At 42.1% G+C, this 17183-nt stretch overlaps 1 protein-coding gene and 1 long non-coding RNA gene across 4 annotated transcripts in view; one reads left to right on the top strand and one right to left on the bottom strand.

Annotated features, from left to right (window-relative positions):
- TRIM2 (tripartite motif containing 2) overlaps window positions 1-17183 on the bottom strand; it is a 169445-nt gene that overhangs the window by 137016 nt on the left and 15246 nt on the right. The gene's annotated exons all lie outside the window — the stretch shown is intronic.
- Window positions 1862-6816, top strand: LOC111090100. 2 transcript variants are annotated; one of them, XR_005370909.1, is made up of 5 exons: window positions 1862-1968; window positions 3080-3296; window positions 3901-3979; window positions 4291-4436; window positions 4703-6816. It is a non-coding gene; the product is annotated as an uncharacterized LOC111090100 (long non-coding RNA). The 2 variants fall into 2 exon arrangements; XR_005370910.1 differs by having other exon boundaries at window positions 1879-2989.

Here is a 17183-nt window from a genome sequence, read left to right as displayed (position 1 = left end):
CTTTTTCTTTTTATTGTATTTAAATGAGAAGGTAGATATTAGCTGAACTTATTGTGGTATCATTGCACAATGTATGTAAATCAAATCATCACGTTGTATAACTTCAACTTATATGATGATATATGTCAATTATTTCTCAAAAAGACTGGGGAAAAATTGGGATGCCTGGGTGGCTCAGCGGTTGAGTGTCTGCCTTTGGCTCAGGGCGTGATCCTGGATTCCCGGGATTGAGTCCCACATTGGGCTCCTTGCAAGGAGCCTGCTTCTCCTCCCTCTGCCTATGTCTCTGTCTCTTTTTCTGTGTCTCTCATGAATAAATGAATAAGATTTTTTAAAAAAAAATTTTTAAAGACTGGAGAAAAATTAATTAATTAAAAAAGAAAAAGAATATCTGGCTAGGGAATTTGTCCTAGAAATGGTATTTGGATGGAATAGGACACTACTACTGCACTCCAAAAAGAAGGAATGGCATTCCCTACCATGGAGAAAATGACTAGTGCACGTGGCAATGTGTCACCAGGCATGAAGGATGGCAGCCGATTCTATGCTCCTGATGAGGTTTCTCCTGAGAGACCCCACTCCACTTCCTGATGACAGGGGAAAAGCAGCATATGGATGGTAGTGTCCTGATTCCCAAAGGGCCACTGGAATGTCACCTCAGGCCAATCACAGGTGAGCAAGGCTGAACTCATTCATCCTTACTCCTGCCATCCAAAGCCCATCTTAATTGGCCACGGCTGGGGAGAACAAGTTTTTCTCAAAGTGCCCAGAGGACTTCTTGTCACTCACGCGATTCCTTATCCTCCCATTGTGGACTGGATATTTGTGCCTCCCCCCACTCATAAGTTGAAACTCTAACATCAGTGTGACTATATTTGGAGATGGGACCTCTAAGGAAGTAAATGAGGCTAAATGAGGTCATAAAGGTGGGGCTCTGATCCAACAGGACCATGCTGGGACCCTGATCTCAGACTTCCAGCCTCAAGAGGTGTGAGAAAATACATTTCTGTGGTTTAAACCACTCAGGCTATGGTATTTTGTTATGGCAGCCCAAGCAGATTAAATTACACTCTCTCTGCCCCATGAACTAGAATCCCTGGCCAAGGTAAAAGGCCTGTGGTTCACTCATTATGTTCAGGAAGTTCATCACCATTCAACTTGGCTGTCCTTTGTCACAGACATTACATTATTGAGTAGTACTGTGCTTTACCCTGACTCTGCCAATTAACCTCTACGAGGTTGGCAACTGTTATCCCCATTTTACACATGAGGAAGGTGAAGCTCAGAAAAGTCAAGAAACTCGCCCAAGATAAGACTAATCTAAGTGGCGGAGTTGGAACTAGAACACAGATCTGAAAGTTCCTCATGATCATCCAATATGCACCTGCAAGGGATCCTACTCTTTGCTTGGCATGTTTTTGCTATCACTAATCTCTGAGCTTCTTTTATTTCTTCATTAGGTACCTTTGGCTCTTTCTCATCCAGGGCCTCTCTCTTGAGTGAGTTTGCTAACACTGTCATAAACCTGGATCTGAGCCTGATCCCACAGCCTCCTTCTCCGTTCCCCTGTACCCTTCTGGACAATCCTGTCTCACCCCCTGGGTGTCACTCACAGAACCTACATGCAGAGCTGGGGCCTCAGACACTGCTCCAACCTTTGCTACAGCCCTCCGCCAGCCCTCGTACATACCCTCAGCAGATGTCTCTTTTTTTCTACTTTATCCAACACACACTTTCCAGGAACGTTTTTCATCTGGCTGGGGCCATGGGGCCTTGTCACAGGAATGTGAAATAATGCAATTGTTAAACCATAAATGCAAGTGGGAGGGCTGAGGGGCAGCTTACGCAACATCACCCAGTGGCGGCACAGACCACAAAGGCTGTGCATCAGGGGAGAGCAAGGTGGCTCTGCGCCAGCGAGGGCAGGAAAGGTTCTGGAGCAAGTGTAATCTGTGACGGCATCAGGCGGTGAGATCGGGGCTTTGGGGCCAGACACTAAGAGAGCCAACCTTATCATTTACTCTCTCTCTCTCTCTCTATTTCTGTCTCTTTCTTTCTTTCATCACATCTTTCTTATATTCCAGCTACTATGCTGAGTGGTAGAGATACAGCAGTGAACAAGCTCCCTGGGGAAAATCAGATAATAAATAAGATCATGGGCGACAACAACTCCAAAGGAACAACCAGGGTGATCTGATGGAAGGGACCAGGCCACAGGAAAGGCATCTTGAGGAGGTGGGAGGGAAGCAGAGGGAAGGAACAGCCTTGATTGATGTAGGGCAGCACTTCTTGAGAATGAGGAACAAAAAGAAGCCAGTGGGGCTGGAGGACAATTGCAATTTTTATCATTTAACACAAGAATTAAATTATTCTGAATCATCTCATGGATTTGGGGAGAAATCCACAAAATCATAACATGTACCATATCATAGCATGCACGCCCCAAGGACTGAGAATGAACTCAGTTCCATAACACTAACCCTGAGCGGGCACCTGGGACACAGCGGGCACTGTGTTCGCTGCTTTTATTCTCACGTTCCAGCTCATTCAGTCCTAATAACGGTCCTCTGGGGTACACACTGTGTATAGATGAGAAAACCGAGTCTCAGACACATACCACCCGAGGTCATACAGCAGACAAGCGCCAGACTAGGGCCTGAACACATGTACTCAGGCCCCAGGGCTTCGCCCAGCCGAGACAGCACATCTCCTTTCCTGGTTTTATGATCCCCCAAACCACCTGGAGTCTGCAGACCCAATGGCATCTGGTGCGGCCTCAAGAGGCACTCCTTCTTTGCACTCTCCCCTGTCTGGCTTCACTTCCAGCTCTGAACCAAAGGACAGCTTCTTCCCCTTCTGCAACTCAGTTTCTCCCTGAGGGCCTCAGTTTCCCCACCTGTAAAATGGGCTGCTGTGAGCCCTCAATGGACCAAGGTGGGTAGGGAGCCCTTTCCTTGCTTTCCCTTCAAGGATGCAGAAAATGTCAGAGGTGAGGATGATGCAAAGCTGTTAACTGGGATTCGGTGACACCATTTTCCAGAATACGTCCATTTCTAAAAGCAAGGTTCTCCATTGCCAGGACCTCAAGGTAGGAAGTAGATGCCAGAACAACTTTCTGGAGAATGGAAACCCACATCCTCTGACTTCTGTGCAGCATCCTCCCTAGCACAGGGGGCCCAGTGTCACCTGGGGAGACGAGGGAAGACAGGAGCTGGTCTATGAAAGGAGCAGGAGTCCAGTGGGCATCTCACAGCCTCAAGAAAGCAGCACACGCTGCATCGCCACCTCCAGCCCTGGTATGTGGGGTTGCTGGGATTGAGTCCAAATGAGAAGTGTGCCAGGGACTCATCACTGACACCCCCCACCTTCTGCATCCTGGCCCTAACTTCATACCCCTTGTTCTTGGCAGATGAGGGAAGGTTGAAAGCCACAGCTGTCTTCAGAATGGGAGGTGGCAGGGTCTGGGCCCATGAGCCTCTTACAGTCTGGGGATAAGTTTTCCTAATGTGTGCACTGGAGGCAGGGGAGTCGGTGAGCTCTTGTTCTGCTCAAATGGCTGTCCCAGCCTAACTCAGAATCTGGCCATCACACAGTTGGAAGTTGTGTGCTAGAGCCACTCCCCTAGCCTGACACCTGTGACCAGAGCCCATAGGAACCCCCAGAACCACCTCTCTTCCTTCTCCTGTCTTTAAGAGGTTTTCTAAAGAGGCATTATGCCTAAGGGTTAGTCTAACTACCCAGCCGGCATACCACCTATTCTGTGCGAATTGGGCAACTGAACTGCCACAGGCCTCAATTCCTTCATCTGTAATATAGATTAGTAATGGTAGCCACTTCAAAGAGTTGTTATGAGCATACATAAGTTAGTACTTTTTTTAAAAAGCTTATTTATTGTTTTAGTAATCTCTACACACAACAGGGGGCTTGAACTCACAACCTCGAGATCAAGAGTTGTATGCTCTACCAACTGAGCCAGCCGGTAAGTTGGTACTTAGAAGAGTACAAGGTTCATTATGTAAGAGTTAGCTCTTTATCATCATTATTACAATTATACATGCTCATCCTCCTGAGATCCTCTTCCTTAGTCCTTCCCAGAGGGCTCTATGTGACATTTGAGGCAAGTATATAGGCATATCTTTTTGAGGGCAAGGACATCTCTAATACAACAGTGCCTCATACCAGGGGGCACTTGATATACGTATTTGTAGAATGAATGAATGGATGCCTAAGGGAACAAGCAACAGGGGTTAGTTAGTATTTTCCCCAAGGGATGATTTTTTTTTCCTCTAGGCAAGATTGCAACATTGAAAACTTGACTTTCAAAGGCCATGTGCTCTGACAGCTAAGACTTGGGACCAAGGAGCTCTTGCCTCTGCTTCTGGCCATCTTCCAATTAGCTGCATGACGCAAGGCTGCCTAGAGCCTCTATTGTCCTGGTAAGAATAACAATTCCCACCTCCTAGGGGTATGGTAAAAATTAATGAGATGGCATGTGAAATGTGCCATGAACTTCACAAAAGAAAAACCTTATGTTACAATTTGGAAATTTATTTAAAATGTACCAAAAAATGCACTGAGCTAATGGAGCTGTTAATTTGTTGAGGGCAAAGTATTCCTCTTGTTTAGTTAGCTTCACAGAGGCAAAATTATGTTTACTAGGTAGCCCTATGAAGACAAAGCAAGTTCATTTTGTTCCCTGCAGGTCTCAAATGCCAAGTGAAAATAGCTGTCCTCATCTCACCAGCTTAAATAAAATTCAATTTTGTGTTCTGAGAATTTGGCCTGGTTTGGAAGAGAATTCCAGGGCTGTGGTGATTGTCCACTTAACCACAGAGATCTGGCAACAAAAGTCTATTATGGTTAAAGATTGTCCTCCTCCTAACCAGCATCCTAAACACAGGGCAGCTGCCTGTCTGCACTCAAGTCCCTGCTGGGAACACCACGGGATGCTTGATGCACTGAGGTTCATGTGCCCAGTGACTCAGTCTAGTCTTATGTGATACTGCATTAATCAGGTGTTGACTTTCTAAAGATCCCTTAAAAAGCTCTTAGGTGCCAATCCATCTACTGCCACAGGACTGGGGCTTCCATTTGCTTCCAATTTCAACCATCTGAAAGAAAAAAACCCTTGTCATTATGCTTAAATGGTAATATAAGTCCCTTTTTCTGTGAAATATGAATGAGCAGAGTCCAGCATGAGTGTCTCAGAATGAAGCTAAAGGCAGATCAGTGTGAGCTTCATGACTCAAAAGATGCCTTGACACAGCATTTCCCAAGGTAGTCTCCCCAGGAGAGAAGCAAATAAGTGAAACCAGGGAAAATACAAAATTGTAGTTAAGACTGGATGATTCCGAATGAAACAGACTTCCTTGCTGCGGACCTTCTCAGAGCCCTTAATGTATTAACATGCATTGTGAGTATCTAAGAAAAGAGTATAGTCTCCATGACTCTCAAGTTGTTTGATCAAGGATCATTTTGTATTACCCCTTGCCTCAAAGCCAACATCTCAAGGAACTAGAAAAACTGCTTGTTAGCATAGCAAACTTTCCCACAAAATAGGCCTCTTCATCCTCTATCAACTGCAAAATAAATATTACTCCTATTTCCCTGTAAGCATGGGAGGCAGCCAAAAGGCACTACAGCCTTAATTCTGACTCACAATATCCTCTTCAGCTTTTTTTTTTAAAGTTTGTTCTCTTAGACCAAAGCCGTCTGAGGAATTAATCTTTAACGAGTCCATCAGTTGGTTGTTAGCAAATCTTCCACAAATCCAGAGTCTGGCTATTTGAAACGGTAGTGAGCTGCACAAACTACAGCCTACAAACATCGCCTGCTGCACTAATGCATTCACATGGTAGGACCAGCCCAAAGTCCGGCAGGGCTCTTGGGTAACAAGATTACGGAGGCTGCCTGGGTAGAAGCTGTCTTGGCGGTGACTTCATTTGGTAGCGACTATTAATTGTCCACCATCATCCTCCCTTTCTTCCATCCGCTGGAACCCTTGATCTGTATATGGGCCCAGGAACACAAGAACAAAGGCTTCATTTCTTAGGTTCCCTTCCAGCTAACTGTGGCCATAAGACTATGTTTTGACCAATGAGATGCACAGGGAAAAACTAGCGACATCTTCCAGGAAACCTTGTGGAAGGTGTCACAGGTGACACAGCCCTTTGGTTCCCCTTCACACTTTTCTTCAAACCTTTCCCCTTCCCGCTGGCTGGAATGTGGGGAATGGCTGGTACCCCAGCAGCCCTCTTTGACCATGAGTTGGAAGCCAGTTACCAGGGTACACAAATAACAAAAGCAATGGAGCCCTAGACTCTGACAACTTTATGAACTGGACTGGACTATTCTCCTCTGGATTCTTTCTACCTGAGAGAGAAATAAATTTCCCTCTTGATCAAGCTGTTGTGAGTTTTCTGTCACAGCTGAATTAAGTCTTAACCAATGCAACCAACAGCACACAAAAATTTTCTCATTGGGAAGTAATTTTAATTTTAGTTGCATGAATAGTAGTGAGAACTCTGGTACACCCTTTACGCAGGCTTAGCAATTACTAGTGTTTTGCCACATTTGCTTTATTGTTCTTAATTTTATCATGTAATTTTTAACCATTTTAGAGGGAACTCCATACATCATGCCCCTTTATACTCTTAAGCACTTCAAAATGAAGAAGTCAAAGACAAACGCTTCCACACAACCATAGTTACAAAATTCAGGAATGTTTTCATTGATGCAATACTACTACCTCATTTCTAGTCCATATTCCGATTTTACCAATTGTCACAATAATGTCTTTTCCAGCCCACGATCTAATCAGAATCATACATTTATTTGTCATGACTCAGATATTAAATTTTAAGGGAGTATTCCTTTTTTTAAGAAAAAGGAAAAATCCAAATTAAAAAGAAATATTGTTCGCATTTCTAGCTTATTGCCACTTCTACCTCTTTTATCTCTAAAATTCACAAATCTGCCGTTCTCCTGCTATCAAGCTCAACTCTGGGCCCCCAAATGCAGTAGGTTGCCCCAATGTGTTTCCCTAGATTTACCAGACAACATGCTGCTCCCATTATTCCCCAATCCCGCTTCCGTGACTTCCACTCATTCCAGTTACAAGGAGGTCATCGTTACTGCTGTGTTAGAAACCTTCACCTATGAGCATCTCAAGAGTGGAGAAGAGCCCACTGTGTACATCATTCCCAATAACTGCCTGATAGAATCAATACACTAGAAAAAATTGCCTAGGCCCTTAACAAAGAGGAGGGAATATGGATCCTTTAGGCCCCCTGAATGTAGTTAGCCAGTAAACAGTTGAGTTTTATTTGCTTTGACGTGGATAGAACTGGAGGGTATTATGCTTAGTGAAGTAAGTCAATCGGAGAAGGACAATCATCATATGGTTTCACTCATACAGGGAACATAAAAAATAGTGAAAGGGGTTATAGGGGAAAGGAGAGAATATGAGTGGGAAAAATCAGAGAGGGTGACAAAATATGAGAGACTCCTAACTCTGGGGAACAAACAAGGGGTAATGGAAAGGGAGGGGGGCGGGGGGATGGGGTGACTGGGTGACGGGCACTGAAGGGGGCACTTGACGGGGTGAGCACTGGGTGTTATACTGTATGTTGGCAAATCGAACTCCAATAAAAATATACATAAGAAAATAAACAGTTGAGTTTTGTTCAGATACGGTAGCAACCAATATCTTGCAATGCATTTAATAAAAGTGGCTTAGGAGATACGGTTTATTTGCCCTTGAGCTTATTTGCATCTTATCTGTCTTTATGGTAAGAACCGGGTTTGTTGATAGCCTATTTATTGATGTACAAGCGGAGCTCTCTACAACTTCCCTGAATTTATTCATTAGGCACTAGTCAGTTACCTGCATTTTATAGTGAAAAGAAACTATTTTATTAATGAAGTTAAAATGAATAGGTGACAATATGACTAAAATAATCACCCTCTTCTTAGGAAATAGTTATTAAGGAATCACAGTGCTGGGGGGCTGGCCATCACTGCTGGGGGTGTGGTCCGCCTGGCACATGGGCTAGAAAGAACCAGCTCCTTCGGACACCCTTGGTGGGTCTGATGAAGAGCTAGAGAAGCCTCACACCTAAGGATAACCCCATCTGTCCTGGAAGATACTTATATCCCTCCACTCTCCATTCAACTAGAGTCTCACAGCCAGCTGGAATGAATAAGGGACAAGGTGGGAAGGTGAAATTTTTCTGTTGAATTAAATGTGTTGACTGCACTTTCAGGGAAGACCACTGTCTTCTGTCTTGGTTGCCACATCTTTAACCTACAGTCCCATTGACTCAGAATCACCAGAAGGGCAAGGGGAGAAAGAAAGAAAACCACCACAGGCCATGCAAGCATTTCCATGGAAAACAGAGCCACTCTTACCACCACATCTTTGAAAATCACACACTCTGCAGCCAGCACCTTAGGCACCCTTGGGCTGTGATTATTAATGGCAGAGTGATTCCAAGTGGGAAGAGGTTTCCAGGCAAGCTTCTGCAGACCAGAAAGTAGAGAGAAAGGTGGGGGAGAGTGCAAAGAGGAGGTGGGAGCACCAGGCTGAGCAGCATCGGCAGCTGGTAGCACTGCTGTTTCTGTCCCTCCTCTGGTTCTGGCCACCAGGAGAATGTGTCACCTGCATTTTTTTGGTAGGGCTTTGAACCTGCACATGGCGACATCACTTCCCTGTCTTGCATGACCTTCCAGCTCTTTCTCCTTGGTACTCCTCCCCTAAATCTCCCCTAAATCTTGGTACTGTGAGGGAATAAGTCAAGGTGAGGGAGATAACAGACCCCAGACCCAGACCTGAAGACTGTCACTCCACTCCAGCTACATCCCCATGCCTTCATATAGTGAGGGAATTTTTGTTACACTTGCTTTATCACAACACGTCAAGAGTCACTGTGTTCGGGTTAAAATCCATCCTCAGGATGCCTGGGTGGCTCAGTGGCTGAGTATCTGCCTTCCACTCAAGTCATGATCCCAGGGTCCTGGGATCGAGTCCCACATGGGGCTCTCCCCAGGGAGCCTGCTTCTCCCTCTGTCTGTGTCTCTGCCTCTCTCTGTCTCTCATGAATAAATAAATAAAACCTTAAAAAAAAAATCCATTCTCCTCCCAAGCACCTGGGGAGAAGCCCCAAGGAGCCCTCTGCCCTCCCGGCACTCATTCATTGTGCTTGCTTCCCCTACTCTGACCCAGAATGCTCCTTTGGGCTGCTCTCCTGCTTTCCAAGGTCCTGTCCTCCTGGGACACTCTACTTCAGACCTTCATTCCTGAGGCCTTGAAATGGCACCTCTGCATTGCTTCTCAAACTATCCTAACTCAAGGGCACTGTCTCCCCCTTCTGAGCCGGGTGATTCTCTGTGCTCTCACCATGTTTCACCACCACTCATCACTGCAGCAGAGCAAGCACTGGGATTCCCCTCATCTCCGCGTGGGACAGGATGCAGCACACCCTAGGCTTTCAATACACATTTGTGCGCTGTAGGAACAGGCAAGATCGAACCCAGAATCTCATCAGCACAGACACCATTCCAGAGGATACTGGGAATGAAAATCTGAAAATCGGGCATCATCATCAACTCCCTCCTGGAAGTGTTCCTAGAGCCAGTTAAAAATCACTGTAATGGATAAATGCCCTGGTTTCTAAAAGAAAGAAAAGAAAAGAAGGAAAGGAAGGAAGAAAGGTGTGGGAGAAAGAATGGAAGGAAAGGAAAGGAAAGGAAAGGAAAGGAAAGGAAAGGAAAGGAAAGGAAAGGAAAGGAAAGGAAAGGAAAAGGAAAGGAAGAAAGAAAGGAGGGAGGGAGGGGAAAAAAGGAAAGGGAAAAGAAAAAGAAAAAGTCACTTAAAAAACAGGGGCCAGTGGGACTACGGAAAAAAAAATACAAGAGACATAAAAACCAGGTGTGAAGTGCACATAATTTCCCTTCTGATTCCACGAACCATCAAAAGATGGCTTTGAGACAATCAATTTGAATATGGATGAGATATTAGAGGAGATTTAAGAGTTACTGTTAATATCATTAGGTATGAGCATTGTATGGTGGTTATGCTTTTGATTTTTTAAAAAGTCCTTGTCTGTTAGTTATCCTAACCAAACTATTTATAGGTGAAATGGCATATCTGAAATTGGCTTTAAAATACATCAGCAAGGGCAGCCTGGGTGTGATCCTAGAGACCCAGGATCGAGTCCCACGTTGGGCTCCCTGCATGGAGCCTGCTTCTCCCTCTGCCTGTGTCTCTGCCTCTGTGTGTGTGTGTGTGTCTCTCATGAATAAATAATAAATCTTAAAAAAAAAAAACTTTAACATTTTTTTAAATAAATAAAATAAAATACATCAGCAAAAAACAAAACAGCAAAAAAGTTATGGGGAGGAGGAACGAGGTTGGCAAAAGGTTGATAATTGTTGACAATGGGTTTAATTCATGGAAGCTTGCTATACTCTTCTTTCTACTTTTGTGTACTTTTGAAGCCTTCCAAAAGAAAAACTATTTTAGAAGTCACTGAATCCACAATCTCTAAACCTTGAACTAGGAATTACCCTTTTTTTCTATTAGTTAATTAAATGCATATTTATTGAAACTCTGCTATGTTAAAAGCACTTCGGCAGGAACTGAGTTACAGAATGCATTAGACACAATCAAATATCAAATATATACTGGGTAAATATCTATAGTGGTTTATATTTGGCCACTTGAGCATGGGAAAAAACCTTGTCCCCTCTTAGATAGTGGATATGCTGATGTGTCATCTGACAGCTGTTCAAAAGCTGGCTACACCCCATACTACCTAGGAGATACAGCATGCCACTTCTTCTAAGCCTCCTTTCTGTAGTTATTCTCTTGCTCCTCCTCCTCCCCTCATTCTCTGCCTTCTTTTACTCTCTCTTCTTTAATTAAAAGGGTAACACTGTCAGCCCCAACAATTGGGCCATTCACTTCAGCATGTACTTGGCTATGCAGTGGGTTGAAATGTACCATCCAAACATCCCAGCTGCAGGTGCCACAAACTCTTCCATGGACAGTCACACAAGGACACATCTGTTTTGCAGATGCAGATGACACTAGAAAATGCCTCACTATGTGGATGCCATGACAGAATGACACATCCCTCACTCGTGCTAAGTACTGTGCTAGAGAGGGAAATGTACATGGTCTACACGTGCCATATTTAGCCATAGATAGATGGCAGGCATAGACATTGAGAAGTCAAAAATTCAAATATATTCCTATCACAGACTATCTGGAAAGTTGAAGAAGCATTTCACAAAGTTGGCACTTTTGTCAATGTTATGGTGAAGGATGATAGGAACCTTCATCAATATAAAAATCTTTATAAATGCTATAGTTTAAGGGCACCTGGGTGGCTCAGTGGTTGAGTGTCTACCTTCAACTCAGGGCATGATCCTAGGGTCCTGGGATCAAGTCCTGCACTGGGCTTCTCACAGGAAGTCTGCTTCTCCCTCTGCCTATGTCTCTGCCCCTTTCTCTGTGTCTCTCATGAATAAATAAATATTTAAAATAAAGTAAAATAAAATAAATGCTATAGTTTAGCATTTAAAATCTTTTTGAGTAAAACATTCTATAAATACATATACACTCATTTATACACTATCCATATGCATATATATTTGTATACATTTTTAAAACTTGAATCACACCAGAGAAATGACAGGTAAAAAAAAAATACTCCCTCAAACAGTCAAGTAGAATTAAATCAAAATTCATATAGCAAGGTAGAGTGCAAAAAGCAGGGCATATGACATAGATTTTCCTTGTATAATCTGATAACTAAGACTGTTGCCACTCAGATAACAAGTGTACGGATAGATAATTCAGTAAAGCAAACAAGATATGTTCAGTCTATACATTAAAGCATGATGTGTGAGTCTGCATTTGCTGAAGCATGCCAGTCACAACAATACATTGCCTGCCTGAAATTGTGGTCCCAACTATGTCATGAATAGCAACTTTTCTGCTCTTCGTTTAAAAAAAATAAGATTTTATTTATTTATTCATGAAAGACACAGAGAGGCGGAGACACAGGCAGAGGGAGAAGCAGGGTCCCTGTGAGGAGCCTGATGAGAGACTCCATCCCAGGACCCTGGGATCATGATCTGAGCCAAAGGCAGATGCTCAACCACTGAGCCACCCGGGTGTCCCTCAGCACTTCAATATAGATTGATTTCTTGAAGAGAACAAGTTGCCTCCACTAACTACAGAATTATATCAAATGAAAATCTTTTGAGGAATTTTAAATAAGTGCTAGATTATAGCTGGAAAAAATCAACACTTTGAGAATGTATTTTAAAGATCTTTTCAACATAGTACTAGAAGCCCTAGCCTCAGCAATCAGACAACAAAAAGAAATAAAAGGCATGCAAATTGGCAAAGAAGTCAAACTCTCCCTCTTCACAGACGACATGATACTGTACATAGAAAACCTTAAAGACTCTGCCTCAAGATTGCTAAACAAAATCAGTGCACAGAAATCCAGTGCATTTCTATATATTAACAATGAGACTGAAGGAAGAGAAATTAAGGAATCAATCCCATTTACATTGCACCAAAAACCATAAGATACCTAGGAATAAACCTAACCAAAGAGGTAAAGGATCTGTACTCTGAAAACTACAGAACACTTAGGAAAGAAATCGAGGCAGACACAAAGAGATGGAAAAATATTTCATGCTCATGAATTGGAAGAATAAATATTGTGAAAATATCTATGCTACCCAGAGCAATTTACACGTTCAATGCAATCCCTATCAAAATACAATGGACTTTCTTCACATAGTTAGATCAAATAATCTCAAGATTTGTATGGAACCAGAAAAGACCCAAATAGCCAGAGGAATGTTGAAAAAGAAAGAAAACCAAAGCTGGGGGCATCACAATGCCTGACTTCAAGCTGTACTACAAAGCTGTGATCATCAAGACAGCATGGTACTGGCACAAAAACAGACCACAGAGATCAATGGAGCAGAATAGAGAACCCAGAAATGGGCCCTAAACTCTATGGTCAACTAACCTTCCACAAAGCAGGAAAGAATATCCACTGGAAAAAAGATAGTCTCTTCAATAAATAATGTTGGGAAAATTGGACAGCTACGTGCAGAAGAATGAAACTGGACCAATCTCTTATACCATACACAAAGATAAACTCAAAATGGTTGAAAGATCTAAATGTGACACAATAATCCATCAAAATCCAAGAGGAGAATAGGCAACAACCTTTTTGAACTTGGCCACGGCAACTTTTTGCAAGATGCATCTATGAAGGCAAAGGAAACAAAAGCAGTAATGAACTATTGGGACTTCATCAAGATAAAAAGCTTCTGCACAGTGAAGGAAACACTCAACAAAACTAAAAGACAACTTACAGAATGGGAGAAGATATTTGCAAATGACGTATCAGATAAAGAGCTAGTACCCAAGATCTATAAGGAATTTATCAAAGTCAACACCCAAGAAACAAACAATCCAATCATGAAATGGGCAGAAGACATGAACAGACATTTTGCCAAAGAAAGACATAGACATGGCCAACAAGCACATGAGAAAATGCTCCGCATCATTGGCCATCAGGGAATTACAAATCAAAACCACAAGGAGATACCACTTTACACCAATGAAAATGGCTAAAATTAATAAGACCGGAAACAACAAATGTTGGCAAGGATGTGGAGAAAGGGGAACCCTCTTGTACTATTGGTGGGAATGTGAACTGGTACAGCCACTCTGAAAAACAGAGTGGAGGTTCCTCAAAGAGTTAAAAATAGAGCTACCCTATGACCCAGCAATTGCACTACTGGGGATTTACCCCAAAGACAGTGAAATGATGAGACACCTGCACCGCAGTGTTCATAGCAGCAATGTCCACAATAGCCAAACTGTGGAAGGAGCCATGATGTCCTTTGACAGATGAATGGATAAAGATGTGGTGTATATATTCGATGGAATATTACTCAGCCATCAGGAAGGATGAATACCCACCATTTGCTTCGACAGGGATGGAACTGGAAGGTATTATTTGAGTGAAATAAGTCAATTGGAGAAAGATAATTATCATATGGCTTCACTCATATGGGAATATAAGATATAGTGAAAGGGACCATAAGGGAAGGGGGAAAATTAGAGAGGAAGACAAACCATGAGAGACTCCTAACCCTGGGAAACAAACAAAGGGTTGCAGAAGGGAAAGTGGGTGGGGGGATAGGGTAACTGGGTGACGGGCCCTGAGGAGGGCACTTGATGGGATGAGCACTGGGTGTTACACTATATGTTGGCAAATTGAATTTAAATAAAATATTTAAAAATTAAAACAGAGAATCAAAAAATTAAAGACCTTTTAACAGTGTAATTAAATCAATCACTGTATATGTACCACTCATACTTTCTAAATTAAGACAGTATGTTATATATTTAAGTCTATTAAAATGGTTTCATTTGATAAAATAAAAAATTAACATTTTGAGTTATTTCAAGGAAAGTTTATAGTTTTAACCTCAATCAATCATGATTATCCAACATATATATAGTAAGGTCATTTTCTTCTAACTTTGTGCTTCCTGCTGCCTGCCTTTGGTCACTATATACATTTTTTTCTAGTTTCAGAAGCAATAAATGTTCTTTGCAAAAATTCAATTATATCTATTATCCTACCACATAGAACTGATTCCTTAATAGTTTAGCATCATACCAGATGATTTTCTAAACAAACATATTATTGGGGTGCCTGGGTGGCTCAGTTGTTTAAGCATCTGCCTTTAGCTCAGGCCATGATCTCAGGGTCCTGGGATCAAGCCCCACATTGGGCTCTCTGCTCAGCAGGAATCCTGCTTCTCCCTCTCCCCCTGCCATTCCCTCCACTTACACTCTCTGGCTCTCTCTCTGTCAAATAAATAAATAAACAACAATCTTAAAAAAAATTAACTAATATATCATTAAAGCAGTGCTTATCAAGGGGTACCTGGGTGGCTCAGCCAGTTGAATGTCTGACTCTTGATTTTAGCTCGGGTCATGATCTTGGGGTGGTAAGATCTAGTCCGGCATAGGGCTCCGCACTCAGTGGGGAGTTGGATTGAGATTCTCTCTCTCCCTCTCCCTTTGCCCCTCCCCCTGCACTCTTGCTTTAAAATAAATAAATAAATCTTTAAAGAAAAAAACAGTGCTTGCTAAAACAAAATAATTCATAATAATTTATGATATCCTTATCTTACTACCAATAACATATTGTGGATAACTCTCCTTATTGAAATGTTTAGTTCTATAAGCCCATTTCTTGGTGTGTATTTGCATGTATGCTCTTTTATGAACGTAGCACAACTTATTTAACCAGTCCCCTACTGCAGGTAAATTAATATTACAAATGCAAAAAAAAAAATCATTGCACATACACCTGTGCACATTTTTCCTATTTAAAATGTTTTCTTTACATATAAGTAGCTAGCTATATTTTCCCTGTTTTTTTTTTAATCACCACAGATAAATCAAGAACGAAGTAAATGACAAGGAAATTGGCAAATGAGCCTTGGAAAGTATATATTTTTATATTTCATGTTATTCAAACACTTACATACTTTGTCATTTTCTATCCTTCCAAGCCAAAAAATCTGCAGAAGAGAAATTCTGTGTGGAGTGATTTAGGACCACCTAGAACAACCCCGGCAAGCCTAGGTTCACTGGGGGACAGAGCCTGAGGGCGACCTGTCTCCTTCTCCCTATATGGTGTTATTTATGGAGGTTTGACTGAAGTATGTCTACATCTTTTCCCTCCTGCACGTTCCTCCCAGCAGCTACTTGTTTCCCTTCTTCCCCTCTTACTATGGGAGGTGTAGGGCTCTCTGCACTCGACAATCTTATACTTATCCCAAAGGTGCAGGGAATGTAGGAGCTGAGAAATACACCCTGCTGACTCTAAGTATGGCGGTGAACAAGAAGCACAAACTCGTTAAAAACTCCAAAGGTAAAGTCAAACATGAAAACTGAGTAAGACTTCAAAACAAACATTGTTTCTTTGCCATTTTTGTTGGACAGCTTTTGATCCTTTTGTAACACAAAATTTTCATTCAGGATTTATTTTCATGTTGCCATTGCATCATCCTCATGTCATGGTATGGTCTTCAATGGGCTATTTGTTTAGAGACTTTTTCCTTTCCTTATTGCCAAAATCTGTGAACAATGAATTACTTCAGTGGAAAACTCTATGCCATCTTTGCAGAAAGATCATGTGTGCAATTGTATTCCTTTGTGCTTTCATTAGTTTGTGTGTTATAGAACAAAGTTTTAAAATACAAAATAGCCCAGCGATGCCTGGCTGGCTCAGTCAGTGGAGCATGAGACTCTTAATCTTGGGGTTTTAGTTTTGAGCCCTACATTGGTTGTAGAGATTATTCAAAAATTAAATCTTTTTTTAAAAGACAAAATAGCCCAGATTAAAGAGAAATGAAATCCAAATTATGGGCTCCTTCCCTCTCTGGGCATTGTTCCATTCACTTTTAGCATGAAGTCACTAACTACAGGGCTTAGAGAACTTGAGAGAAGTCAGACAGCTGGTAATTAGTGGAACCAAGATCTGAACCCAAACATTCTAACTGCAGAGTGTAAATGCTCGGTATTACTATGTGGCTGATTCCACAACACACACAGAGCTCGACAGGTAGGCAAGAAAGATTTAAAAATTAACAGCCTCTACTCAAGAAGAGAATTTTCTTTTTTTTTCTTCTAATATATTTTATTGTATTTAAATTCAATTTTCCAACAAATCATATAACACTCAGTGAAGAGCACAATTTTAATCTAAGACAGACTCCTGGGAGGGAGAAGCACACCGAACTGAAAGCTGGTGAATAAAGTGAAGTCTGTATACTGAATGGTAGACATTCCAGATTTTCTTTTCTTTCATGCTTACAGAATGGCAAAGATCAATTTTATCTATCCAAAGCAGAAGTATTCTTAGGAGACTTCTTAGTCTTAAAAGAAACTAAATGTTCCCATGAAAGAAAAATTCTCCCTATACTGCCTTTTAGGGTCTCCCAAAGAAAACCTGGCTTACTAGCTCATTCTTCAAAGAAGGTCCACCAACTGCCATACCCACCAATCACACAAAGACTGCAATCCAACATCTTAGAGCTTCACTCTTAAGTATGTGGGCAGC

This window comes from Canis lupus, chromosome 15, assembly GCF_011100685.1.
Source record: "Canis lupus familiaris isolate Mischka breed German Shepherd chromosome 15, alternate assembly UU_Cfam_GSD_1.0, whole genome shotgun sequence".
Taxonomy (NCBI): domain Eukaryota; kingdom Metazoa; phylum Chordata; class Mammalia; order Carnivora; family Canidae; genus Canis; species Canis lupus.
This window is presented reverse-complemented; position numbering and strand designations above follow the sequence as displayed.